This window comes from Clupea harengus, chromosome 18, assembly GCF_900700415.2.
Source record: "Clupea harengus chromosome 18, Ch_v2.0.2, whole genome shotgun sequence".
Taxonomy (NCBI): domain Eukaryota; kingdom Metazoa; phylum Chordata; class Actinopteri; order Clupeiformes; family Clupeidae; genus Clupea; species Clupea harengus.
The window spans coordinates 11,886,647-11,896,900 of NC_045169.1; positions in this window are offsets into that span (position 1 = coordinate 11,886,647).

Below are 10,254 nucleotides of genomic sequence, written 5' to 3' on the forward strand. Positions count from 1 at the left end.
CTTAGATTACATATCCAAAAAGGGGACCAACAGGCCTTTGGTGCTCATAACAATTTTGGTAATATAGCCTAGGGAACAGATTTCATTTTAGCAAAACACTGACAGCTATGAAAGTTCATGCAGCCTTTGCTCTTGCGGATGGAATGCTTTCTGTAACCTGAGGTAAACCAAGTATGTGGTTTAGTGACAAACCTGGGTTAGTGAATTCAGAAGCAAGTGGTAAACCTCCTAATAGAAGAGCCGTATGGCTTAACCCTCCTAGCAAAACAAAGCCGTACTTGGAATACCCCCCTGCTGAGTCACATAATGTACTAAATTCCTTTCATGCACATCATACTGTCAGTAATATAGCAACACCATGGAATGGTCAAAAAAGAACATTCTCGACAAAGAATGTTCATAGTGCAGTGCATTCTGCATTCCGTTCCACTAGTATAAATGTTGACATTGGACCTCCATTACATGGGCAGAATTGCTTTTATCTACGAAATGATTTATTTTGTTAAAAGTGCATTCAGCATATTGTCCACAAAATGAACAACAGTCATTATAGTGGCCAATATGAATAATCTATTTTGACAGAATGTGCTCTCTTGTATTTCGTGAATACAATACTATAACAAAAACCAAATGCACTACAATGTAACATGGTTCCATGATGAACGAATGCACATGTCGGTCACACTTGGCACCCCAGAGGTCGCAAGAGAAATGAGGCAGAAAAATGGAGGGGATAGGTTTTTGATGTTTTGGGTTACTGTATACAAGGAGGGTGTTTGTGGGTGTTATGTACTGAGCAAAAGTGAGTATGTTTTCTCCACCAAAAAAAAGGTTTCTTTTCCAACCGACCACATAGCTACTGTCTCTGTTTTCCATCTGGAGAATAGCATTTATCCATTAGGCAAGGTGCGCAGGCTATACGTCCCATCTAAACAATACTTATCACCAGAAACACACAGTAGTAGGCATTACAGTAGTCTGCACAATGATAAAAAATCATGTAAATGAGAAATTAAGTGGCCCGGACTGAATTCAAAGGTACGACACCTACACCCGCCCCCCCCCCCCCCAATACGTTCCACAACCATCCAAAATTGTGTCCATGTATACAAGTTTATTACTCCTTGGAAATATGTATTTGCTAGGTTAACTAGTAGGCTAAATTCACAGTCATTCATGTAAATTAAATTATAACTTTGACTTGCCAGTTAAGCATACCCCCTTAACTACCACTGGTGTACTTAATATCATTTAAGAGTTGAGTGTGTGCGTGTGCGTGTGTGTGTGCGTGTGTGGTTGTTTGATTGAATGTGTGTGGCTGAATCTATCTGATTTGTTCCGCACTTCAGAGAGGGGCCTGTTTGTCCATTCAGATTCTGGGAAGAAGCCCCTGGAGTGTCATGGCAACCAACCCCCGTCAACCTCAACAAATTAAAACATTTGCATCACTGCCCCCTTGTGGCTATGCAGGGCATGAACGTGTTGGGGAGAAGAAGAGAGGGAGGGAGAAAGAGGCTCTATCAACACATTATACGGCAGGCTTATAAAGGAATGCCTGTGGCCGGCACCAGCACGCTTCCTGAAAAGAGTCTTTGTGCAGGGGAAGGAGAAGCATGGGCTAAAACGAAAGAACGAAAGAAAGAAAGAAAGAAAGAAAGAAAGAAAGAAAGAAAGAGAGGGAGACCAGTGGGTGGAACAATGGAAAATAATTAATGACTCTGCAATAGGAAGTTTGCCAGGTTTGAGAAAAAGGCAAATGCAGAGGAGAATAGCCCACTGCCAGCATGATAGGCTCTGTCCCTATTGGCCTGCCCTCTCTCCTTCTCTCTCTGTCCCTATTGGCCTGCCCTCTCTCCCTCTCTCTCTCTGTCCCTATTGGCCTGCCCTCTCTCCCTCTCTCTCTCTGTCCCTATTGGGCTGCCCTCTCTCCCTCTCTCTCTCTGTCCCTATTGGCCTGCCCTCTCTCCCTCCTCTGTCTCTCTGTGTGCTCTATTTATCCATAGCCATTATCTGTATTTTCATTCATCCATCCGTCATGTCTGTCATCCCCATTTTTTTATAAAAACAGCAACGGACAAAACATTGTACCTTGTGATTTTTAATCCAGTGAACAATAGAACGTTTTTGTGGAAGTGCATTAAAGGCCAAAACTTGAATCCATTTTGTGAAAGAAGTACTATGGGTGGCCTACAAGAAAAGCCATGAAGAAGAGAGAGAGAGAGAGAGAGAGAAGAAGAGGAAGAAAGAATGAGAGAAACACATTAAACATTTAATTTGAGATCCAGAAGCGACCAAAAAAAGGGGAGCTGTCTTGCGCTCGCTTTTGTTTCTGCATGGCAGCCTGAGTGTGGTCCATTCAGTCAGCCGTCAATGTCTTTGTGCATGCTAACGTGCCACATCGTCTGTCCAGAGCAGCTAAACGTGATTAGCCACAGGAAACACAATGCGCCCCCCCCCCACCCCACCCCCTTGACAAAGAGGCGTAAACAAGGGGGTGAATGCAGACTGAGCTGTTTTGTGACCTGGGGTTAATCCAATGAAGATGCACCACCAGCCAGTACTCATTCCTTCAGTAACCTGCTTAACTCAGGCTTTTAATGGCTTAATGAATTAGATGATCTGCTCTAATTTTGTGTGGCAGTGTGCTTAGAGTGCCCGGTTAGACCACTCTGGTGCCGGGACTTGTTGATGGTGGTGTTTATGTTTATGTTTTTGTGTTTGTGTGACTGTGTGTTTTTGCACTGAAGTGCGTGTGCATACTGAATGTTTGAATGTTTTTGTCCACATAGGCCGTGTTAATGAGTCAAAGGCTTTTGCAGTTACCCACATACGTAGGATGTGTCTATCTCTATTATCACTATAAAGAATTGAGAGCTGTAGTTGAATGCTGTTTGATCCAACTATTTTTAACAAATCTCCATGTCATCATTCAATGAATTCACTGATTGCCAACACCACTGTACCACACCATTGCAGAGGCTGTTCTTGTGACAACTTTTAGAATGTCACTCTATGTATCTTGGTAACATCTCACTATAGCTGTAATTCAGCCTAGATTCCACTAGGGGGAGTGCTGGTACAGGGTTTGATGAGGAAAGCAGTCCATTCCATTGTAAAGTTGAGCTGAGTGGAATGTGCTTGAAGGTCTGGGAGAAGCCAATGTAAAATCTTTTAAACTTCTTAGAACAACCTGATGGTCAGTTCTCTACAGAACCCTTTTAGCTTCAAAGCAGGTATCAGTTTGTTATAGATTAGTAGACAGCATTTCAGAAGGACAAAGTGTGTAAAATATTATAAACATGAAAATGATCAAATATAAAGATAAAGATAAAGAAGAAGATTGGATATAGAAGAATCAATTAAATAGATATAGTGTGTGTCCTTGCGGGTATACATATTTATATCACATCTCTGGGACTTACCCATCATGCATGAGGTTTTTTTTTGCGGACACATTATTATTATTTATGGATCAAGGGAAATGGGTGGGCGCATGGCATTCCGGCACAGGATGCAGGGAGGGACATTCACCAAAATATCCAACTTACAACAGGAACTCATACAACACCACAATGCTTGTTCGTCTCTGACACACCACACACTACACACTCACATACACATACACACACACACACACAACAAAATAAAGAGAATGAGAGGCACACACCCACAGCAAAAACTGAACCCTGCATTGCATTTCAAGGCACCTTAGTACACAGTGACAAGAAAAGATGAAAGAGATTTTCAAAGCAGTTTTCCAAACCCAAACTCCCAGCCCTCCTTTACTAGCAGGGCTTCCCACCCTACCCCCTCCTCACCCTTCTGGCACTCACACTCTCTCCCTCTCCCTCTCCCTCTCCCTCTCCCTCTCTCTCTCCCTCTCCCTCTCTCCTCTCCCTCTCTCCCCTCTCCTCTCCCTCTCTCCTCTCTCCCCTCTCCTCTCTCCTCTCACTCTCTCCCTCTCCGTCTCCGTCTCCGTCTCCGTCTCCCTCTCTCCCCTCTCCTCTCTCCTCTCCCTCTCTCCCCTCTCCTCTCTCCTCTCCCTATCTCCCCTCTCCTCTCCCTCTCTCCCCTCTCCTCTCTCCTCTCCCTCTCTCCCCTCTCCTCTCCCTCTCTCCCCTCTCCCCTCTCCTCTCTCTCTCTCCCTGGTTCTTTTCCTTCCCCTTTCCTGAGCTGAATGAATGGAGAGTCCCGGTAGCACAATGCATCTCGTCTCGGAGGAATGTCAGTAATGTCTGGAGTCAGCATGGGGGCCAGAGTGGGGTGCTAAGTAACACGGGGAGGGACGTGCCGCACTCGTCCGTCCATTACATCACAGCCGCATTCCTTCCTCCTTCTTGCTCTCTCCCTTTTTTATACTCCCTCTCTTTCTCTCTCTCTCTCTATCTCTCTCTCTCTCTACTTCCTCCTGTGTGTGTATGTGTGTGGGTCCTGGTGTTCCATACAGCTTCACTTTACTTTTTTGACCTAAGCAAACCAAAAAGAGGTTATCGGCCAGAATGCTAGATGTCGGTATGTGTTCCTTGGACTAGTGGTGGTAAATGACTCAACAACTCACAATTACCCTTCTATTCAGTCTCTATTTTGCACATTCTCTCTCTCTCTCTCTCTCTCTCTCTCGCTATCCCTCTCTCTCTCTCTGTCTCTCTCTCTCTCTCTCTCTCTCTCTCTCTCTCTCCGTCTCTCTCTCTCCCTCTCTCTCTGCCCTTGAATGAAATGCGGAGCTCAGTGGTATGGTGGGTGCCTTGGAGTGAGAGGGGGTGAGGGGGGACGGGGAAAGAGAGAGTGGCTACTTACATTTTCACCACAATCAAGTCTCTCAGATTCTGATCAGGTTAACACTCAAACTTCCCCTGTTGGCCTGCTTTGTAGTCTGCCATGGGACTGTCCTCGACTTCTTTCTTTTGCTGTGCCTGTGTGTGTCTGGCTGACCTCACTCACAGGGACAGGTGTCACTGTGTGAAATAACGTCAGTGAGGGTCAGTCACAGCCAAACAGGTCGATGCCTCTCCCTTTAATCTCGGGCCAGGGGAGAATCAGATCTCTTTCGAATAGAATGATGCAGGAACAATCTGCTGTGTCTGATGTATGTGATATTGGATTGCAGCCTGTGTGTGTTATTTCGCTCTCTCTCTGTGTGTATATGTGTAGAGAGAAAAAGATTTTTCTCTCCCGCTCTCGATCTATCTGTCTCTCTCTCTCACGCACACACAAACCCTTCCTTCTCACTTTCTTTCTGGCTGGTGTTCAATTTCACACTTGGGGGAGCATAGTGACGAGAAGGTCAGGGCTGTGTCAACAATGGCCCACTTTTTTTGCTGATTCTGGGAGAACCATCCAGAGAGAAAGAGGGGGGACCCTGGACCATACATTCTCTCTCTCTCTCTCTGTCTTTCCCTCCCTCTCTTGTTTTACAAAAGGGGGGTGAATGCATGGTAGACTCAGCGTCAGCGTCTGCTCCTGCCATCTTCTCTCAGTCCTCCCACATCACTCGCTCACCACACTCCCCATCCCAAGCAGTGATCGATCAGGAGACATCAGGGAGGAGGGGGTTAAAGACACTGCATTCCCCAGGTGACACCCAGGCAACGGTGGGCCATCATTCCCATCGACTGCCTACTACTCTGTGGCAAAGCTGTTAGGTGTGTTTGGATCAGGACCTCCAAAGAGTCGCTAACCACGTGATGATGATGATGATCGGCTAGGTGCTAACCACAGGAAGCAATTAGCAGACTCTTGATTACGTGGTCATGAACTAACTGAATGTAGGACAAGCATCCCATGAATACCCTTTCAGAGGATAAAGGATAAAAGACCTACAATCAATGAATTCCAAAGAAACTGAAAAGGACGGATAGATAGATTGATTGATTGGTTGAACTCCCTCTCGTTCTCAGTTCAGTTTAGTTCAATTCGACACTTCCTCACTGTCACGATTACCAACTGTTGGGATGTTTTTTGTTGTGCAATTCCTGTAGCTTTGTTGTCATGGTAACATTTACTACAAGAAACACAACAGAAGACAATGGCATTTATCGTGTATTGCAATGCAGTCGTGATAGAGGCAGGAAAAAGAATGAGTCTTTGTTCTTTTTTGCTCCCTCTCTCTTTCTCTTTCTCTCTCTCTCTCTCTCTCTCTCTCTCTCTCCCTCTCTCATTTTCTTTCTTTCTGTGCTGGAAGGCTTGGGTTTGTTCACAGTGAGCGAAGGGAGAGATTACTCACTGGCTGGCATCGGGGCAAACTGATGGTGCGATGCCAGCTTTGCCAGCAGGGCACAACGGATTTACTGACCTATTGCTAACCCCAGGCACTTCCTCTGCTGAGCTCACCCCATCGCTGCCCACATCCAGCTGCACTGCATGCACAGCCTCAGTGGAAAGCAATCACCCTCCACCACCCCCCAATCACCCTCTACCACCCACCATGACCCTCCACCACCCCCAATCACCCTCCACCACCCCCCATCACCCTCCACCACACCCCACAGCCCTTACCTACCAACACCCTCCACCACCCCCCATCACCCTCCACCACCCCCCAATCACCCTCTACCACCCACCATGACCCTCCACCACCCCCAATCACCCTCCACCACCCCCCATCACCCTCCACCACACCCCACAGCCCTTACCTACCAACACCCTCCACCACCCCCCATAACCCTCCACCACACCCCACAGCCCTTACCTACCAACACCCTCCACCACCCCCCATCACCCTCCACCACCCCCTATCACCCTCCACCACCCCCAATCACCCTCCACCACACCCCACAGCCCTTAGCTACCATCACCCTCCACCACCCCCATCACCCTCCACCCCCCACGGCACTACCTACCAACACCCTCTCACTTTCCTATAGGGTGAGCAGGTATCCTGCTTTATGTTGTACTGCACAGCATTTTGAGTCTTTATTGAGCATTATTTGAGCATTTTGAGCCTTTATCCCACATATTGAGATAATGTCCTGCGTTTCCATTCCTCCTTTAGTTTTTAATTATGACAAATAAGAACACATGGATGCATTCTTTGACCCACCAAGCATATGCTGTTGCGGCATAGTTTCGACTCTATTTAATAGCGCTACGTCAAAAGCGGCCTGGCTCGTACAACAGCAGCATAGCCAAGGTTTTCTAAAAGCCTGGATTTCATCCAGTGGCTGAGAAGAGAGTAGTGAAGGTGGTCATCAAGAGGTTGTGACACCTGTCAATCAACCTGTGCAGATGTGGGGCCGGTGAACTTTGCAGGTACGGTAAAAGCTTCCAGGCGACATCTTGGCTACAAAGTTAGACGGAGATGGGGACTCCAAAAGAGTGTTCTGCAGTCTTTATAAAAACAGTTTTTTTTTTCATTTCACATAGAGGCGAATACAATGTGAAGTTTTTTTCTATCCCTAAAGAAAAACAACCATCCAAATCTATGGATTTGTTTCAGATGAAGTCCAAAGAAGACAGCCTGCTAGATGGGATCACTGAAATAAATCACAGCTTGACCAGAAGCCAAAGTATAGGTGTTTACAAGCCAAGAGGCAGAATAAAAAAAGAAAAATTCAGTTAGATAGACACATCATGTTTTAGGTTACCTCTCAGTGTTGGTAATGTGTTGTTGGTAAATGAGCCGGCCATCTCATGATGTGGGATGTAGGCTGCTGGAATGTGGTTGCAGGTAGGCAGGAGCACACACAGCGCAGGAGACAGTGGCTTTTTTATAAAAATAACTAATTTATTAACACAGGGTAACCCAAAAACATATAAACAAAACCAGGGTTATCACAACCCCAAATCATATAAACAAAACCAGGGTAATCACAACCCTAAAACATAGAAACAAAACCAGGGTAATCACAACCCTAAATCATATAAGCCAACCTGAACCAAACTAAAGCTCTACAACAGACAAGGTACACCTCTGTACTCACAACCTTTTCACAGTGTCCCACAGTGTCCCACACAAACGTACTCCTCATCCCACGTTTGGTCTGTTTGCATCTTGTGGCCCTACCTTCCCTCCCTCCCTGGCTAACCACAACGAGGCCATCCATCCACCCCCACCTCATCCCACCCTGCCAGCCACAGAACAAACTGATGGAGTCACTGTCACTTGAACAGTGAAACAAATTAATTGAAATATGTTGTGAGGTCTGTTCGGGTCCTGATGGAGACATTTTGTTGAGGGATTAGTGTAATACAGATTTGATGTAATCGGGGACCCATCCTTTCAAATGACAAAAATAATAATGATGTGCATTTTAATAATTAGAAATGGAATTTAAAAGATTAAATACAGCATATAAAACAACAGGGAGTCTTTTATGTAATGCTGTCTCTTTTTTTTTTTAAATAGTACTCTTTTTTTACAGAAAGCATGGCACATTGCTAAATTGCAGGCTACTCAGTGGAATTCACCATTAATTTGAGTTGTGTGCTGGCTAGCTTGAATTGGAAAATGGTCTCCCGGTGGTTTTCAAATGACTTTGGAAGGGATGAGGCCACATTCTAATGGCCTGATCACAGGCTTGTGTATGTGTGTATGTGTGTGTGTGGGGGGGGGGGGGGGGCGCATGTGTTCAGAATTGGTCTATGAATGTGTTTCCATATTATGAGTTTGCGTGCATGTTCATGTGTGTAATTGTATGTATTTTGCATGTCCTTGTGTGCGAGTGTGTGTGTGTATCTATGTGTCTGTGTTTGAGGGCTTTAGTGTGTGTCCGTCGCCCTTGAGCCAGCGAACACCTGTGTGGCACCTGTAAACCCGACTCCTCCTCTGTGCCTGGGGATGGCTGAAGCAGACCTTCAGATAAGCTGGATGAGGAAATGAGAGCACATCTGGAGGCTTTGTGATAGGTCACTCTCTCCCTTCTCTCGTCTCTCTTTTCTTTTTTTCTCTCCCTCTCTCTCCCTCTCATGTTCTCAACCACTTTGTGTCACTCCATCTCTCTCTCTCTCTCTCTTTCTCATGCTGTCTCATGCAAATTCTAATTCAAATTCAGACACGCTCTATTGGTATAACAGTGAGAATGCCAAGGGAATTATGAGCATTTCACAAACTCACACTGAAGTTTTGTGCTATACAGACACCAACAAGACAATACAGAGCAAACTGATCATTACAGTTTATAATTACAGACAGTGAAAAAGGCCAGCTCTAAATCCCTGGTTTTATGCTCATGTTTGGTAGGCTTCCGGCATAATGTATTCTCTCCTTTAAAACTTCAGCTGGTTTTGGTTATTCATATTGGTTAGCGATATGTGTTGGCGAAGAGATTATTTGTATTGGTTACCGATATGTGTTAGTGAAGAAATCATTAGTTTTGCTTAGCGACACTTTTAGCGATACTAAAGTATAAGAACCCCCTTTGTAACTATAGTGTCCATGCTTTGTTTTGGTTATTGTTTTTCCAGCATTCAGCAGATGGGACCTTTGAGACCCTTGTTTTTTTTTATCAGTCGGTCAGCTCTAATTGCTGGTTGGTTTGCGGTGCTGGTCTGGACATGTAGCACATCATGTGTTATTGGTTTCGGCCAGTTTTAGCATCAGCTGACGGAAGCGCACTGGTTTGAGGGCTTAGCCCTTGGGTTTGGGAGTGCTTTGCTTTGAGCTCAACTGGACCTTGGACACTTAATTTGAGATGCCTCCGGAACATGAAAGCTTCCCGTTGCTTTTTTGTTGAGTGGCTCAAACCATTCAAACATCTGAATTATGCCCTGCATACATTTGTTGACGGTTGTTTTTCTTTCTTTCTTTCTTTCTTTCTTTCTTTTTTCTCTTACTTTGATTCTGTTTACTTCTCTCGCTCTCTCTCTCTTTCTTTCTCTCTGTCTCTCATTTCTTTCTTTCTCTCCTCACCCTCCCTCCCACTCAGGCAGTGAGTGAGCTGGTAGGCTTTGATGGTGCCGTGCTCAGCTGGCCTGGCAACAGAGCTGGGCATGTTTTCCGGCTCTTTCTTCTGTTAGTACTAGCGAGGGCAGGTTACAGATACACTGAGTTCATGCTGTTCCAATAAATGTCCTTTAGACTGGCAACTCTCTCTCTCTCTCTCTCTCTCTCTCTCTCTCTCTCTCTCTCTCTCTCTCTCTCTCGCTCTTTCTCATCCGCACATACACCCCTTTTAGACTTCCTTTTCACTGTCTTACTTATAAGACCACGGACAATGTGCCTCCTTTACCTATCTATCATACACACACACACAAAAGAAAAAAATCAAGAATGTAATTTCTTTCTATCTTCTCTACCTAATCCCGCTCGTTTTCTAC